Source organism: Ctenocephalides felis, unplaced genomic scaffold (assembly GCF_003426905.1).
Source record: "Ctenocephalides felis isolate EL2017-DRISC unplaced genomic scaffold, ASM342690v1 CF-g0.4_SCAFFOLD_02369, whole genome shotgun sequence".
Taxonomy (NCBI): domain Eukaryota; kingdom Metazoa; phylum Arthropoda; class Insecta; order Siphonaptera; family Pulicidae; genus Ctenocephalides; species Ctenocephalides felis.
In genome coordinates, this window is record NW_020538523.1 from 351 (window position 1) to 14,161 (window position 13,811).

Sequence of the window (13,811 nt, forward strand, 5' to 3'; positions counted from 1 at the left end):
ATCATTCATCATATTGACATTTTTGTTATCGGTTGTATAAAAGCATGTCTTCGTAGTATAGTGGTCAGTATCCCCGCCTGTCACGCGGAGACCGGGGTTCGATTCCCGCCGGGGAGTACTTCATTTTATTACTAATAATTATAAATCTTTATAAATCATTTATCATATTGACATTTTGTTATCGGTTGTATAAAAGCATGTCCTCGGTAGTATAGTGGTCAGTATCCCCGCCTGTCACGCGGGAGACCGGGTTCAATCCCCGCCGGGGAGTACTTCATTTTATTACTAATAATTATAAATTTTATAAATCATTTATCATATTGTCACTTTTGTTATCGGTTGTATAGAAGCATGTCCTCGGTAGTATAGTAGTCAGTATCCCCGCCTGTCACGCGGGAGACCGGTGTTCGATTCCCCGCCGGGGAGTACTTCATTTTATTACTAATAATTATAAATCTTTATAAATCATTTATCATATTGACATTTTTGTTATCGGTTGTATAAAAGCATGTCCTCGGTGGTATAGTGGTCAGTATCCCCGCCTGTCACGCGGGAGACCGGGGTTCAATTCCCCGCCGGGGAGTACTTCATTTTATTACTAATAATTATAAATCTTTATAAATCATTTATCATATTGTCACTTTTGTTATCGGTTGTATAGAAGCATGTCCTCGGTAGTATAGTAGTCAGTATCCGCGCCTGTCACGCGGGAGACCGGGGTTCGATTCCCCGCCGGGGAGTACTTCATTTTATTACTAATAATTATTAATCTTTCATCATATTGACATTTTTGTTATCGGTTGTATAAAAACATGTCCTCGGTAGTATAGTGGTCAGTATCCCCGCCTGTCACGCGGGAGACCGGGGTTCGATTCCCCGCCGGGGAGTGTTTTATTTTATAACTAATAATTATATAAATGTTTATAAATCATTCCTCATATTGATATTTTTGTTGTCGCTTTTACAAAACTGTCCCCGCCGGGGTGTACTTCATTTTTTTACTAATAATTATAAATCTTTATAAATCATTCATCATATTGACATTTTTGTTATCGGTTGTATAAGAGCATGTCCTCGGTAGTATAGTGGTCAGTATCCCCGCCTGTCACGCGGGAGACCGTGGTTCGATTCCCCGCCGGGGAGTACTTCATTTTATTACTAATAATTATAAATCTTTATAAATCATTTATCATATTGACACTTTTGTTATCGGTTGTATAAAAGCATGTCCTCGGTAGTATAGTGGTCAGTATCCCGCTGTCACGCGGGAGCGGGGTTCGATTCCCCGCCGGGGAGTACTTCATTTTATTACTAATAATTATAAATCTTTATAAATCTTTCATCATATTGACATTTTTGTTATCGGTTGTGTAAAAGCATGTCCTCGGTAGTATAGTGGTCAGTATCCCCGCCTGTCACGCGGGAGACCGGGGTTCGGTTTCCCGCCGGGGAGTGTTTTATTTTATTACTAATAATTATATAAATGTTTATAAATCATTCCTCATATTGATATTTTTGTTGTCGCTTTTACAAAACTGTCCCCGCCGGGGTGTACTGTCCCCGATGGCTTGTACATAAATAAATTGTATAAAAATAAATGATTAACGATAATAGTTTCGAACTCAATTTTCCGCACAAACAAAACAGAAAAACGGTTGGACGCAAGTAGTTCGATTTCCCGCCGGGGAGTACTTCATTTTATTACTAATAATTATAAATCTTTATAAATCATTCATCATATTGACATTTTTGTTATCGGTTGTATAAAAGCGTGTCCTCGGTAGTATAGTGGTCAGTATCCCCGCCTGTCACGCGGGAGACCGGGGTTCGATTCTCCGCCGGGGAGTACTTCATTTTATTACTAATAATTATAAATCTTTATAAATCATTCATTATATTGACATTTTTGTTATCGGTTCTATAAAAGCATGTCTTCGGTAGTATAGTGGTCAGTATCCCCGCCTGTCACGCGGGAAACCGGGATTCGATTCCCCGGCGGGGAGTGTTTTATTTTATTACTAATAATTATATAAATGTTTATAAATCATTCCTCATATTGATATTTTTGTTGTCGCTTTTACAAAACTATCCCCGCCGGGGTGTACTTCATTTTATTACTAATAATTATAAAGCTTTATAGATCATTTATCATATTGACATTTTTGTTATCGGTTGTGTAAAAGCATGTCCTCGGTAGTATAGTGGTCTGTATCCCCGCCTGTCACGCGGGAGACCGGGGTTCGATTCCCCGCCGGGAAGACTTCATTTTATTACTAATAATTATAAATCTTTATAAATCATCCATCATATTGACATTTTTGTTATCGGTTGTATAAAAACATGTCTTCGGTAGTATAGTGGTCAGTATCCCCGCCTGTCACGCGGGAGACCGGGGTTCGATTTCCCGCCGGGGAGTAGTTTATTTTATTACTAATAATTATAAATCTTTATAAATCATTCATCATATTGACATTTTTGTTATCGGTTGTATAAAAGCATGTCCTCGGTAGTATGGTGGTCAGTATCCCCGCCTGTCACGCGGGAGACCGGGGTTCGATTCCCCGCCGGGGAGTACTTCATATTTTTACTAATAATTATAAATCTATATAAATCATTCATCATATTGACACTTTTGTTATCGGTTGTATAAAAGCACATCCTCGGTAGTATAGTGGTCAGTATCCCCGCCTATTACGCGGGAGGCCGGGGTTCGATTCCCCTCCGGGGAGTACTTCATTTTATTACTAATAATTATAAATCTTTATAAATCATTCATCATATTGACATTTTTGTTATCGGTTGCATAAAAGCATGTCCTCGGTAGTATAGTGGTCAGTATCCCCGCCTGTCACGCGGGAGACCGGGGTTCGATTCCCCGCCGGGGAGTACTTCATTTTATTACTAATAATTATAAATCTTTATAAATCATTCATCATATTGACATTTTTGTTATCGGTTGTATAAAAGCATGTTTTCGGTAGTATAGTGGTCAGTATCCCCGCCTGTCACGCGGGAGACCGGGGTTCGGTTTCCCGCCGGGGAGTGTTTTATTTTATTACTAATAATTATATAAATGTTTATAAATCATTCCTCATATTGATATTTTTGTTGTCGCTTTTACAAAACTGTCCCCGCCGGGGTGTACTGTCCCCGATGGCTTGTACATAAATAAATTGTATAAAAAATAAATGATTAACGATAATAGTTTCGAACTCAATTTTCCGCACAAACAAAACAGAAAAACGGTTGGACGCAAGTAGTTCGATTTCCCGCCGGGGAGTACTTCATTTTATTACTAATAATTATAAATCTTTATAAATCATTCATCATATTGACATTTTTGTTATCGGTTGTATAAAAGCGTGTCCTCGGTAGTATAGTGGTCAGTATCCCCGCCTGTCACGCGGGAGACCGGGGTTCGATTCCCCGCCGGGGAGTGGTCAGCCTGTCACGCGGGAGACCGGGGGTTGATTCCCCGCCGGGGAGTGCTTTATTTTATTACTAATAATTATATAAATGTTTATAAATCATTCCTCATATTGACATTTTTGTTGTCGGTTGTACAAAACTGTCCCCGCCGGGGAGTACTTCATTTTATTACTAATTATAAATCTTTATAAATCATTCATCATATTGACATTCTTGTTATCGGTTGTATAAACGCATGTCCTCGGTAGTATAGTGGTCAGTATCTCCGCCTGCCACGCGGGAAACCGGGGTTCGATTCCCTGCCGGTGTGTGTTTTATTTTATTACTAATAATTATATAAATCTTTATAAATCACTCCTCATATTGACATTTTTGTTGTCGGTTGTACAAAACTGTCCCCGCCGGGGAGTACTTCATTTTATTACTAATAATTATAAATCTTTATAAATCATTTATCATATTGACATTTTTGTTATCGGTTGTAAAAAAGCATGTCCTCGGTAGTATAGTGGTCAGTATCCCCGCCTGTCACGCGGGAGACCGGGGTTCGATTCTCCGCCGGGGAGTACTTCATTTTATTACTAATAATTATAAATCTTTATAAATCATTCATCATATTGACATTTTTGTTATCGGTTGTGTAAAAACATGTCCTCGGTAGTATAGTGGTCAGTATCCCCGCCTGTCACGCGGGAGACCGGGGTTCGATTCCCCGCCGGGGAGTACTTTACTTTATTACTAATAATTATAAATCTTTATAAATCATTCATCATATTGACATTTTTGTTATCAGTTGTATAAAAGCATGTCTTCGGTAGTATAGTGGTCAGGATCCCCGCCTGTCACGCGGGAGACCGGGGTTCGATTCCCCGCCGGGGAGTACTTCATTTTATTACTAATAATTATAAATCTTTATAAATCATTTATCATATTGACATTTTTGTTATCGGTTGTATAAAAGCATGTCCTCGATAGTATAGTGGTCAGTATCCCCGCCTGTCACGCGGGAGACCGGGGTTCAATTCCCCGCCGGGGAGTACTTCATTTTATTACTAATAATTATAAATTTTTATAAATCATTTATCATATTGTCACTTTTGTTATCGGTTGTATAGAAGCATGTCCTCGGTAGTGTAGTAGTCAGTATCCCCGCCTGTCACGCGGGAGACCGGTGTTCGATTCCCCGCCGGGGAGTACTTCATTTTATTACTAATAATTATAAATCTTTATAAATCATTTATCATATTGACATTTTTGTTATCGGTTGTATAAAAGCATGTCCTCGGTGGTATAGTGGTCAGTATCCCCGCCTGTCACGCGGCAGACCGGGGTTCAATTCCCCGCCGGGGAGTACTTCATTTTATTACTAATAATTATAAATCTTTATAAATCATTTATCATATTGTCACTTTTGTTATCGGTTGTATAGAAGTATGTCCTCGGTAGTATAGTAGTCAGTATCCGCGCCTGTCACGCGGGAGACCGGGGTTCGATTCCCCGCCGGGGAGTACTTCATTTTATTACTAATAATTATTAATCTTTCATCATATTGACATTTTTGTTATCGGTTGTATAAAAACATGTCCTCGGTAGTATAGTGGTCAGTATCCCCGCCTGTCACGCGGGAGACCGGGGTTCGATTCCCCGCCGGGGAGTGTTTTATTTTATAACTAATAATTATATAAACACATGTCTTCGGTAGTATAGTGGTCAGTATCCCCGCCTGTCACGCAGGAGACCGGGGTTCGATTTCCCGCCGGGGAGTAGTTTATTTTATTACTAATAATTATAAATCTTTATAAATCATTCATCATATTGACATTTTTGTTATCGGTTGTATAAAAGCATGTCCTCGGTAGTATAGTGGCCAGTATCCCCGCCTGTCACGCGGGAGACCGGGGTTCGATTCCCCGCCGGGGAGTACTTCATTTTATTACTAATAATTTTAAATCTTTATAAAACATTCATCATATTGACATTTTTGTTTTTGGTTGTATGAAAGCATGTCCTCGCTAGTATTGTGGTCAGTATCCTGCCTGTCACGCGGGAGACCTGGGTTCGATTCCCCGCCGGGGAGTGCTTCATTTTTTTACTAATAATTATAAATCTATATAAATCATTCATCATATTGACATTTTTGTTATCAGTTGTATAAAAGCATGTCCTCGGTAGTGTAGTGGTCAGTATCCCCGCCTGTCACGCGGGAGACCGGGTTCGATTCCCCGCCGGGGAGTACTTCATTTTATTACTAATAATTATAAATCTTTATAAATCATTCATCATATTGACATTTTTGTTATCGGTTGTATAAAAGCATGTCCTCGGTAGTATAGTGGTCAGTATCCCCGCCTGTCACGCGGGAGACCGGGGTTCGATTCCCCGCCGGGGAGTACTTCATTTTATTACTAATAATTATAAATCTTTATAAATCATTCATCATATTGACATTTTTGTTATCGGTTGTATAAAAGCATGTCCTCGGTAGTATAGTGGTCAGTATCCCCGCCTGTCACGCGCGAGACCGGGGTTCGATTCGCCGGGGAGTACTTCATTCTATACTAATAATTATAAATCTTTATAAATCATTCATCATATTGACATTTTTGTTATCGGTTGTATAAAAGCATGTCCTCGGTAGTATAGTGGTCAGTATCCCCGCCTGTCACGCGGGGAGACCGGGTTCAATTCCCCGCCGGGGAGTACTTCATTTTATTACTAATAATTATAAATTTTTATAAATCATTATCATATTGACACTTTTGTTATCGGTTGTATAAAAGCATGTCCTCGGTAGTATAGTGGTCAGTATCCTCGCCTGTCACGCGGGAGACCGGGGTTCGATTCCCCGCCGGGGAGTACTTCATTTTATTACTAATAATTATTAATCTTTCATCATATTGACATTTTTGTATCGGTTGTATAAAAACATGTCCTCGGTAGTATAGTGGTCAGTATCCCCGTGTCACGCGGGAGACCGGGGTTCGATTCCCCGCCGGGAGTGTTTTATTTATAACTAATAATTATATAAACAATGTCTTCGGTAGTATAGTGGTCAGTATCCCGCCTGTCACGCGGGAGACCGGGGTTCGATTTCCCGCCGGGAGTAGTTATTTTATTACTAATAATTATAATCTTTATAAATCATTCATCATATTGACATTTTGTTATCGGTTGTATAAAAGCATGTCCTCGGTAGTATAGTGGTCAGTATCCCCGCCTGTCACGCGGGAGACCGGGGTTCGATTCCCCGCCGGGGGAGTACTTCATTTTATTACTAATAATTTTAAATCTTTATAAAACATTCATCATATTGACATTTTGTTATCGGTTGTAAAAAGCATGTCCTCGGTAGTATAGTGGTCAGTATTCCCGCCTGTCACGCGGGAGACCGGGGTTCGATTCCGCCGGGGAGTACTTCATTTTTTACTAATAATTATAAATCTATATAATCATTCATCATATTGACATTTTTGTTATCAGTTGTATAAAAGCATGTCCTCGGTAGTGTAGTGGTCAGTATCCCGCCTGTCACGCGGGAGACCGGGTTCGATTCCCCGCCGGGGAGTACTTCATTTTATTACTAATAATTATAAATCTTTATAAATCATTCATCATATTGACATTTTTGTTATCGGTGTATAAAAGCATGTCCTCGGTAGTATAGTGGTCAGTATCCCGCCTGTCACGCGGGAGACCGGGTTCGATTCCCGCCGGCGAGTACTTCATTTTATTACTAATAATTATAAATCTTTATAAATCATTCATCATATTGACATTTTTGTTATCGGTTGTATAAAAGCATGTCTTCGGTAGTATAGTGGTCAGCATCCCCGCCTGTCACGCGCGAGACCGGGGTTCGATTCACCGTCGGGGAGTACTTCGTTCTATTACTAATAATTATAAATCTTTATAAATCATTCATCATATTGACATTTTTGTTATCGGTTGTATAAAAGCATGTCCTCGGTAGTATAGTGGTCAGTATCCCCGCCTGTCACGCGGGAGACCGGGGTTCAATTCCCCGCGGGGAGTACTTCATTTTATTACTAATAATTATAAATCTTTATAAATCATTTATCATATTGTCACTTTGTTATCGGTTGTATAGAAGCATGTCCTCGGTAGTATAGTAGTCAGTATTCCCGCCTGTCACGCGGGAGACCGGGGTTCGATTCCCCGCCGGGGAGTACTTCATATTATTACTAATAATTATAAATCTTTATAAATCTTTCATCATATTGACATTTTTGTTATCGGTTGTATAAAAGCATGTCGTTGGTAGTATAGTGGTCAGTATCCCCGTCTGTCACGCGGGAGACCGGGGTTCGATTCCCCGCCGGGGGGTGTTTTATTTTATTACTAATAATTATATAAATGTTTTTAAATCATTCATCATATTGATTTTTTTGTTGTCGCTTTTACAAAATTGTTCCCGCCGGGGTGTACTTCATTTTATTACTAATAATTATAAATCTTTATAAATCATTCATCATATTGACATTTTTGTTATCGGTTTTATAAAAGCATGTCCTCGGTAGTATAGTGGTCAGTATACCCGCCTGTCACGCGGGAGACCGGGGTTCGATTCCCCGCCGGGGAGTACTTCATTTTATTACTAATAATTATAAATCTTTATAAATCATTCATCATATTGACATTTTTGTTATCGGTTGTATAAAAGCATGTCCTCGGTAGTATTGTGACGATTGGGGTTGAAGCCCCCTTCTTGGGGTATGCAATGGCTGCCAAATATTATATTCTAGCCTTGCAACCCCATTACGAAGGGTTACCTCAACACTCCAATCGCCCTCTTAAGTACCTGTAATGACCTGTGGGGGTTAGTAGCTACTATACGAATGAAACCAAGATTACTTTCATAACTAAATCTATTTAAATAATTAATAATACATTCCGCATGTATTTGTGGAACGTGACCGTACTTGCATACGGTCATGTTCCCTAACTAATACCACTTATTCTTATATCGTGGTATATGTGCTTATATGGATATATGAGGGGAGAATAGCTACAGCTTATAATTTACATTATCTGACCTTTAAGCTGGACCTGCCTTGTTGCACAACACACACACAACTAACACTAACGTATCCCAAGGCGTTCGCCTATGGGATACGTCTTCGTTGACTCTAACTTCTTAATTGCCAGGATCTCCGGAGCGTCTCTCTGATGGACCCCAAGAACCAATAGGTAGTTAGGGGTAGTGGTAGGGATGGTCCCGTACCCTGGGGTTGACGACTATCAGGCGACAATAATTATCAATACGACGATAATTATGATTATCGTCACAGTATAGTGGTCAGTATCACCGCCTGTCACGCGGGAGACCGGGGTTTGATTCCCCGCCGGGAAGTACTTCATTTTATTACTAATAATTATAAATCTTTATAAATCATCCATCATATTGACATTTTTGTTATCGGTTGTACAAAAGCATGTCTTCGTTAGTATAGTGGTCAGTATCCCTGCCTGCATAATTATAAATCTTTATAAATCATTCATCATATTGACATTTTTGTTATCGGTTGTATAAGAGCATGTCCTCGGTAGTATAGTGGTCAGTATCCCCGCCTGTCACGCGGGAGACCGTGGTACGATTCCCCGCCGGGGAGTACTTCATTTTATTACTAATAATTATAAATCATTCATCATATTGACATTTTTGTTATCGGTTGTATAAAAGCATGTCCTCGGTAGTATAGTGGTCAGTATCCCCTACTGTCACGCGGGAGACCGGGGTTCGATTCCCCGCCGGGGAGTACTTCATTTTATTACTAATAATTATAAATCTTTATAAATCATTCATCATATTGACATTTTTGTTATCGGTTGTATAAAAGCATGTCCTCGGTAGTATAGTGGTCAGTATCCCCGCCTGTCACGCTTGAGACCGGGGTTCAATTCCCCGCCGGGGAGAACTTCATTTTATTACTAATAATTATAAATCTTTATAAATCATTTATCATATTGTCACTTTTGTTATCGGTTGTATAGAAGCATGTCCTCGGTAGTGTAGTAGTCAGTATCCCCGCCTGTCACGCGGGAGACCGGTTCGATTTCCGCCGGGGAGTACTTCATTTTATTACTAATAATTATAAATCTTTATAAATCATTATCATATTGACATTTTTGTTATCGGTTGTATAAAAGCATGTCCTCGGTGTATAGTGGTCAGTATCCCCGCCTGTCACGCGGCAGACCGGGGTTCATTCCCCGCCGGGGAGTACTTCATTTTATTACTAATAATTATAAATCTTTATAAATCATTTATCATATTGTCACTTTTGTTATCGGTTGTATAGAAGCATGTCCTCGGTAGTATAGTAGTCAGTATCCGCGCCTGTCACGCGGGAGACCGGGGTTCGATTCCCCGCCGGGGAGTACTTCATTTTATTACTAATAATTATTAATCTTTCATCATATTGACATTTTTGTTATCGGTTGTATAAAAACATGTCCTCGGTAGTATAGTGGTCAGTATCCCCGCCTGTCACGCGGGAGACCGGGGTTCGATTCCCCGCCGGGGAGTGTTTTATTTTATAACTAATAATTATATAAATGTTTATAAATCATTCCTCATATTGATATTTTTGTTGTCGCTTTTACAAAACTGTCCCCGCCGGGGTGTACTTCATTTTTTTTACTAATAATTATAAATCTTTATAAATCATTCATCATATTGACATTTTTGTTATCGGTTGTATAAGAGCATGTCCTCGGTAGTATAGTGGTCAGTATCCCCGCCTGTCACGCGGGAGACCGTGGTTCGATTCCCCGCCGGGGAGAACTTCATTTTATTACTAATAATTATAAATCTTTATAAATCATTTATCATATTGTCACTTTTGTTATCGGTTGTATAGAAGCATGTCCTCGGTAGTATAGTAGTCAGTATCCCCGCCTGTCACGCGGGAGACCGGGGTTCGATTCCCCGCCGGGGAGTACTTCATTTTATTACTAATAATTATAAATCTTTATAAATCTTTCATCATATTGACATTTTTGTTATCGGTTGTATAAAAGCATGTCCTCGGTAGTATAGTGGTCAGTATCCCCGCCTGTCACGCGGGAGACCGGGGTTCGATTCCCCGCCGGGGAGTACTTCATTTTATTACTAATAATTATAAATCTTTATAAATCATTCATCATATTGACATTTTTGTTATCGGTTGTATAAGAAGCATGTCCTCGGTAGTATAGTGGTCAGTATCCCGCCTGTCACGCGGGAGACCGGGGTTCGATTCCCCGCCGGGGAGTACTTCATTTATTACTAATAATTATAAATCTTTATAAATCATTCATCATATTGACATTTTTGTTATCGGTTGTATAAAAGCATGTCCTCGGTAGTATAGTGGTCAGTATCCCCGCCTGTCACGCGGGAGACCGGGGTTCGATTCCCGCCGGGGAGTACTTCATTTTATTACTAATAATTATAAATCTTTATAAATCATTCATCATATTGACATTTTTGTTATCGGTTGTATAAAAGCATGTCCTCGGTAGTATAGTGGTCATTATCCCCGCGTCACGCGGGAGACCGGGGTTCGATTCCCCCCCGCCGGGAGTACTTCATTTTATTACTAATAATTATAAATCTTTATAAATCATTCATCATATTGACATTTTTGTTATCGGTTGTATAAAGCATGTCCTCGGTAGTATAGTGGTCAGTATCCCCGCCTGTTCGCGGGAGACCGGGGTTCGATTCCCCGCCGGGGAGTACTTCATTTTATTACTAATAATTATAAATCTTTATAAATCATTCATCATATTGACATTTTTGTTATCGGTTGTATAAAGCATGTCCTCGGTAGTATAGTGGTCAGTATCCCCGCCTGTCACGCGGGAGACCGGGGTTCGATTCCCCCCGGGGAGTATTCATTTTATTACTAATAATTATAAATCTTTATAATCATTCATCATATTGACATTTTTGTTATCGGTTGTATAAAAGCATGTCCTCGGTAGTATAGTGGTCAGTATCCCCGCCTGTCACGCGGGAGACCGGGGTTCGATTCCCCGCCGGGGAGTACTTCATTTTATTACTAATAATTATAAATCTTTATAATCATTCATCATATTGACATTTTTGTTATCGGTTGTATAAAAGCATGTCCTCGGTAGTATAGTGGTCAGTATCCCGCCTGTCACGCGGGAGACCGGGGTTCGATTCCCCGCCGGGGAGTACTTCATTTTTTACTAATAATTATAAATCTTTATAAATCATTCATCATATTGACATTTTGTTATCGGTTGTGTAAAAGCATGTCCTCGGTAGTATAGTGGTCAGTATCCCCGCCGTCACGCGGGAGACCGGGGTTCGATTCCCGCCGGGAGTACTTCATTTTATTACTAATAATTATAAATCTTTATAAATCATTTATCATATTGACATTTTGTTATCGGTTGTATAAAAGCATGTCCTCGGTAGTATAGTGGTCAGTATCCCCGCTGTCACGCGGGAGACCGGGGTTCGATTCCCCGCCGGGGAGTACTTCATTTTATTACTAATAATTATAAATCTTTATAAATCATTCATCATATTGACATTTTTGTTATCGGTTGTATAAAAGCATGTCCTCGGTAGTATAGTGGTCAGTATCCCGCCTGTCACGCGGGAGACCGGGGTTCGATTCCCCGCCGGGGAGTACTTCATTTTATTACTAATAATTATAAATCTTTATAAATCATTCATCATATTGACATTTTTGTTATCGGTTGTATAAAAGCATGTCCTCGGTAGTATAGTGGTCAGTATCCCCGCCTGTCACGCGGGAGACCGGGGTTCGATTCCCCGCCGGGAGTACTTCATTTTATTACTAATAATTATAAATCTTTATAAATCATTCATCATATTGACATTTTTGTTATCGGTTGTATAAAAGCATGTCCTCGGTAGTATAGTGGTCAGTATCCCCGCCTGTCACGCGGGAGACCGGGGTTCGATTCCCCGCCGGGGAGTACTTCATTTTATTACTAATAATTATAAATCTTTATAAATCATTCATCATATTGACATTTTTGTTATCGGTTGTATAAAGCATGTCCTCGTAGTATAGTGGTCAGTATCCCCGCCTGTCACGCGGGAGACCGGGGTTCGATTCCCCGCCGGGGAGTACTTCATTTTATTACTAATAATTATAAATCTTTATAAATCATTCATCATATTGACATTTTTGTTATCGGTTGTATAAAAGCATGTCCTCGGTAGTATAGTGGTCAGTATCCCGCCTGTCACGCGGGAGACCGGGGTTCGATTCCCCGCCGGGAGTACTTCATTTTATTACTAATAATTATAAATCTTTATAAATCATTCATCATATTGACATTTTGTTATCGGTTGTATAAAAGCATGTCCTCGGTAGTATAGTGGTCAGTATCCCCGCCTGTCACGCGGGAGACCGGGGTTCGATTCCCCGCCGGGGAGTACTTCATTTTATTACTAATAATTATAAATCTTTATAAATCATTCATCATATTGACATTTTTGTTATCGGTTGTATAAAAGCATGTCCTCGGTAGTATAGTGGTCAGTATCCCCGCCTGTCACGCGGGAGACCGGGGTTCGATTCCCCGCCGGGGAGTACTTCATTTTATTACTAATAATTATAAATCTTTATAAATCATTCATCATATTGACATTTTTGTTATCGGTTGTATAAAAGCATGTCCTCGGTAGTATAGTGGTCAGTATCCCCGCCTGTCACGCGGGAGACCGGGGTTCGATTCCCCGCCGGGGAGTACTTCATTTTATTACTAATAATTATAAATCTTTATAAATCATTCATCATATTGACATTTTTGTTATCGGTTGTATAGCAGCATGTCCTCGGTAGTATAGTGGTCAGTATCCCCGCCTGTCACGCGGGAGACCGGGGTTCGATTCCCCGCCGGGGAGTACTTCATTTTATTACTAATAATTATAAATCTTTATAAATCATTCATCATATTGACATTTTTGTTATCGGTTGTATAAAAGCATGTCCTCGGTAGTATAGTGGTCAGTATCCCCGCCTGTCACGCGGGAGACCGGGGTTCGATTCCCCGCCGGGAGTACTTCATTTATTACTAATAATTAAAATCTTTATAAATCATTTATCATATTGACTTTTTGTTATCGGTTGTATAGAAGCATGTCCTCGGTAGTATAGTGGTCAGTATCCCCGCCTGTCACGCGGGAGACCGGGTCGATTCCCCGCCGGGAGTACTTCATTTTATTACTAATAATTATAAATCTTTATAAATCATTCATCATATTGACATTTTTGTTATCGGTTGTATAAAAGCATGTCCTCGTAGTATATGGTCAGTATCCCCGCCTGTCACGCGGGAGACCGGGGTTCGATTCCCCGCCGGGGAGT

The 13,811-nt window shown here is 40.0% G+C and overlaps 52 non-coding genes across 52 annotated transcripts; all 52 read left to right on the top strand.

Annotated features, from left to right (window-relative positions):
* The first annotated feature begins 200 nt into the window (after positions 1-200).
* Trnad-guc lies at positions 201-270 on the top strand. Its single transcript has one exon. It is a non-coding gene; the product is annotated as a tRNA-Asp (tRNA).
* An 84-nt stretch (positions 271-354) lies between these two features.
* Trnad-guc lies at positions 355-426 on the top strand. The gene has a single exon. It is a non-coding gene; the product is annotated as a tRNA-Asp (tRNA).
* Positions 427-511: 85 nt separating this feature from the next.
* On the top strand, positions 512-583 carry Trnad-guc. Its single transcript has one exon. It is a non-coding gene; the product is annotated as a tRNA-Asp (tRNA).
* An 85-nt stretch (positions 584-668) lies between these two features.
* Positions 669-740, top strand: Trnad-guc. The gene has a single exon. It is a non-coding gene; the product is annotated as a tRNA-Asp (tRNA).
* A 75-nt stretch (positions 741-815) lies between these two features.
* Positions 816-887, top strand: Trnad-guc. Its single transcript has one exon. It is a non-coding gene; the product is annotated as a tRNA-Asp (tRNA).
* Positions 888-1,071: 184 nt separating this feature from the next.
* Positions 1,072-1,143, top strand: Trnad-guc. Its single transcript has one exon. It is a non-coding gene; the product is annotated as a tRNA-Asp (tRNA).
* A 238-nt stretch (positions 1,144-1,381) lies between these two features.
* Positions 1,382-1,453, top strand: Trnad-guc. The gene has a single exon. It is a non-coding gene; the product is annotated as a tRNA-Asp (tRNA).
* Positions 1,454-1,774: 321 nt separating this feature from the next.
* On the top strand, positions 1,775-1,846 carry Trnad-guc. Its single transcript has one exon. It is a non-coding gene; the product is annotated as a tRNA-Asp (tRNA).
* A 341-nt stretch (positions 1,847-2,187) lies between these two features.
* On the top strand, positions 2,188-2,259 carry Trnad-guc. Its single transcript has one exon. It is a non-coding gene; the product is annotated as a tRNA-Asp (tRNA).
* Positions 2,260-2,343: 84 nt separating this feature from the next.
* Trnad-guc lies at positions 2,344-2,415 on the top strand. Its single transcript has one exon. It is a non-coding gene; the product is annotated as a tRNA-Asp (tRNA).
* Positions 2,416-2,500: 85 nt separating this feature from the next.
* Trnad-guc lies at positions 2,501-2,572 on the top strand. Its single transcript has one exon. It is a non-coding gene; the product is annotated as a tRNA-Asp (tRNA).
* An 85-nt stretch (positions 2,573-2,657) lies between these two features.
* Positions 2,658-2,729, top strand: Trnan-auu. Its single transcript has one exon. It is a non-coding gene; the product is annotated as a tRNA-Asn (tRNA).
* An 85-nt stretch (positions 2,730-2,814) lies between these two features.
* On the top strand, positions 2,815-2,886 carry Trnad-guc. The gene has a single exon. It is a non-coding gene; the product is annotated as a tRNA-Asp (tRNA).
* A 479-nt stretch (positions 2,887-3,365) lies between these two features.
* Trnad-guc lies at positions 3,366-3,437 on the top strand. The gene has a single exon. It is a non-coding gene; the product is annotated as a tRNA-Asp (tRNA).
* A 486-nt stretch (positions 3,438-3,923) lies between these two features.
* Trnad-guc lies at positions 3,924-3,995 on the top strand. Its single transcript has one exon. It is a non-coding gene; the product is annotated as a tRNA-Asp (tRNA).
* An 85-nt stretch (positions 3,996-4,080) lies between these two features.
* Trnad-guc lies at positions 4,081-4,152 on the top strand. The gene has a single exon. It is a non-coding gene; the product is annotated as a tRNA-Asp (tRNA).
* An 85-nt stretch (positions 4,153-4,237) lies between these two features.
* Positions 4,238-4,309, top strand: Trnad-guc. Its single transcript has one exon. It is a non-coding gene; the product is annotated as a tRNA-Asp (tRNA).
* An 85-nt stretch (positions 4,310-4,394) lies between these two features.
* On the top strand, positions 4,395-4,466 carry Trnad-guc. The gene has a single exon. It is a non-coding gene; the product is annotated as a tRNA-Asp (tRNA).
* A 242-nt stretch (positions 4,467-4,708) lies between these two features.
* On the top strand, positions 4,709-4,780 carry Trnad-guc. Its single transcript has one exon. It is a non-coding gene; the product is annotated as a tRNA-Asp (tRNA).
* Positions 4,781-4,865: 85 nt separating this feature from the next.
* Trnad-guc lies at positions 4,866-4,937 on the top strand. Its single transcript has one exon. It is a non-coding gene; the product is annotated as a tRNA-Asp (tRNA).
* A 75-nt stretch (positions 4,938-5,012) lies between these two features.
* Trnad-guc lies at positions 5,013-5,084 on the top strand. The gene has a single exon. It is a non-coding gene; the product is annotated as a tRNA-Asp (tRNA).
* A 194-nt stretch (positions 5,085-5,278) lies between these two features.
* Positions 5,279-5,350, top strand: Trnad-guc. Its single transcript has one exon. It is a non-coding gene; the product is annotated as a tRNA-Asp (tRNA).
* A 241-nt stretch (positions 5,351-5,591) lies between these two features.
* Positions 5,592-5,662, top strand: Trnad-guc. Its single transcript has one exon. It is a non-coding gene; the product is annotated as a tRNA-Asp (tRNA).
* An 85-nt stretch (positions 5,663-5,747) lies between these two features.
* Positions 5,748-5,819, top strand: Trnad-guc. The gene has a single exon. It is a non-coding gene; the product is annotated as a tRNA-Asp (tRNA).
* Positions 5,820-6,213: 394 nt separating this feature from the next.
* Positions 6,214-6,285, top strand: Trnad-guc. The gene has a single exon. It is a non-coding gene; the product is annotated as a tRNA-Asp (tRNA).
* Positions 6,286-6,615: 330 nt separating this feature from the next.
* On the top strand, positions 6,616-6,687 carry Trnad-guc. Its single transcript has one exon. It is a non-coding gene; the product is annotated as a tRNA-Asp (tRNA).
* Positions 6,688-6,771: 84 nt separating this feature from the next.
* On the top strand, positions 6,772-6,841 carry Trnad-guc. The gene has a single exon. It is a non-coding gene; the product is annotated as a tRNA-Asp (tRNA).
* Positions 6,842-7,389: 548 nt separating this feature from the next.
* Trnad-guc lies at positions 7,390-7,460 on the top strand. The gene has a single exon. It is a non-coding gene; the product is annotated as a tRNA-Asp (tRNA).
* Positions 7,461-7,544: 84 nt separating this feature from the next.
* Trnad-guc lies at positions 7,545-7,616 on the top strand. Its single transcript has one exon. It is a non-coding gene; the product is annotated as a tRNA-Asp (tRNA).
* A 341-nt stretch (positions 7,617-7,957) lies between these two features.
* On the top strand, positions 7,958-8,029 carry Trnad-guc. Its single transcript has one exon. It is a non-coding gene; the product is annotated as a tRNA-Asp (tRNA).
* Positions 8,030-8,987: 958 nt separating this feature from the next.
* Trnad-guc lies at positions 8,988-9,059 on the top strand. The gene has a single exon. It is a non-coding gene; the product is annotated as a tRNA-Asp (tRNA).
* A 75-nt stretch (positions 9,060-9,134) lies between these two features.
* On the top strand, positions 9,135-9,206 carry Trnad-guc. The gene has a single exon. It is a non-coding gene; the product is annotated as a tRNA-Asp (tRNA).
* Positions 9,207-9,291: 85 nt separating this feature from the next.
* Trnad-guc lies at positions 9,292-9,363 on the top strand. The gene has a single exon. It is a non-coding gene; the product is annotated as a tRNA-Asp (tRNA).
* Positions 9,364-9,756: 393 nt separating this feature from the next.
* On the top strand, positions 9,757-9,828 carry Trnad-guc. The gene has a single exon. It is a non-coding gene; the product is annotated as a tRNA-Asp (tRNA).
* A 75-nt stretch (positions 9,829-9,903) lies between these two features.
* Positions 9,904-9,975, top strand: Trnad-guc. Its single transcript has one exon. It is a non-coding gene; the product is annotated as a tRNA-Asp (tRNA).
* Positions 9,976-10,160: 185 nt separating this feature from the next.
* On the top strand, positions 10,161-10,232 carry Trnad-guc. Its single transcript has one exon. It is a non-coding gene; the product is annotated as a tRNA-Asp (tRNA).
* An 85-nt stretch (positions 10,233-10,317) lies between these two features.
* Positions 10,318-10,389, top strand: Trnad-guc. Its single transcript has one exon. It is a non-coding gene; the product is annotated as a tRNA-Asp (tRNA).
* Positions 10,390-10,474: 85 nt separating this feature from the next.
* Trnad-guc lies at positions 10,475-10,546 on the top strand. The gene has a single exon. It is a non-coding gene; the product is annotated as a tRNA-Asp (tRNA).
* An 86-nt stretch (positions 10,547-10,632) lies between these two features.
* On the top strand, positions 10,633-10,703 carry Trnad-guc. The gene has a single exon. It is a non-coding gene; the product is annotated as a tRNA-Asp (tRNA).
* Positions 10,704-10,787: 84 nt separating this feature from the next.
* On the top strand, positions 10,788-10,858 carry Trnad-guc. The gene has a single exon. It is a non-coding gene; the product is annotated as a tRNA-Asp (tRNA).
* Positions 10,859-11,254: 396 nt separating this feature from the next.
* Positions 11,255-11,325, top strand: Trnad-guc. Its single transcript has one exon. It is a non-coding gene; the product is annotated as a tRNA-Asp (tRNA).
* Positions 11,326-11,408: 83 nt separating this feature from the next.
* Positions 11,409-11,480, top strand: Trnad-guc. Its single transcript has one exon. It is a non-coding gene; the product is annotated as a tRNA-Asp (tRNA).
* An 84-nt stretch (positions 11,481-11,564) lies between these two features.
* Trnad-guc lies at positions 11,565-11,635 on the top strand. Its single transcript has one exon. It is a non-coding gene; the product is annotated as a tRNA-Asp (tRNA).
* A 392-nt stretch (positions 11,636-12,027) lies between these two features.
* Trnad-guc lies at positions 12,028-12,098 on the top strand. The gene has a single exon. It is a non-coding gene; the product is annotated as a tRNA-Asp (tRNA).
* An 85-nt stretch (positions 12,099-12,183) lies between these two features.
* Trnad-guc lies at positions 12,184-12,254 on the top strand. The gene has a single exon. It is a non-coding gene; the product is annotated as a tRNA-Asp (tRNA).
* An 85-nt stretch (positions 12,255-12,339) lies between these two features.
* Trnad-guc lies at positions 12,340-12,411 on the top strand. The gene has a single exon. It is a non-coding gene; the product is annotated as a tRNA-Asp (tRNA).
* An 84-nt stretch (positions 12,412-12,495) lies between these two features.
* Trnad-guc lies at positions 12,496-12,566 on the top strand. The gene has a single exon. It is a non-coding gene; the product is annotated as a tRNA-Asp (tRNA).
* Positions 12,567-12,805: 239 nt separating this feature from the next.
* On the top strand, positions 12,806-12,877 carry Trnad-guc. The gene has a single exon. It is a non-coding gene; the product is annotated as a tRNA-Asp (tRNA).
* An 85-nt stretch (positions 12,878-12,962) lies between these two features.
* On the top strand, positions 12,963-13,034 carry Trnad-guc. Its single transcript has one exon. It is a non-coding gene; the product is annotated as a tRNA-Asp (tRNA).
* Positions 13,035-13,119: 85 nt separating this feature from the next.
* Positions 13,120-13,191, top strand: Trnad-guc. Its single transcript has one exon. It is a non-coding gene; the product is annotated as a tRNA-Asp (tRNA).
* An 85-nt stretch (positions 13,192-13,276) lies between these two features.
* Trnad-guc lies at positions 13,277-13,348 on the top strand. Its single transcript has one exon. It is a non-coding gene; the product is annotated as a tRNA-Asp (tRNA).
* Positions 13,349-13,433: 85 nt separating this feature from the next.
* Positions 13,434-13,504, top strand: Trnad-guc. The gene has a single exon. It is a non-coding gene; the product is annotated as a tRNA-Asp (tRNA).
* Positions 13,505-13,811: the final 307 nt, after the last annotated feature.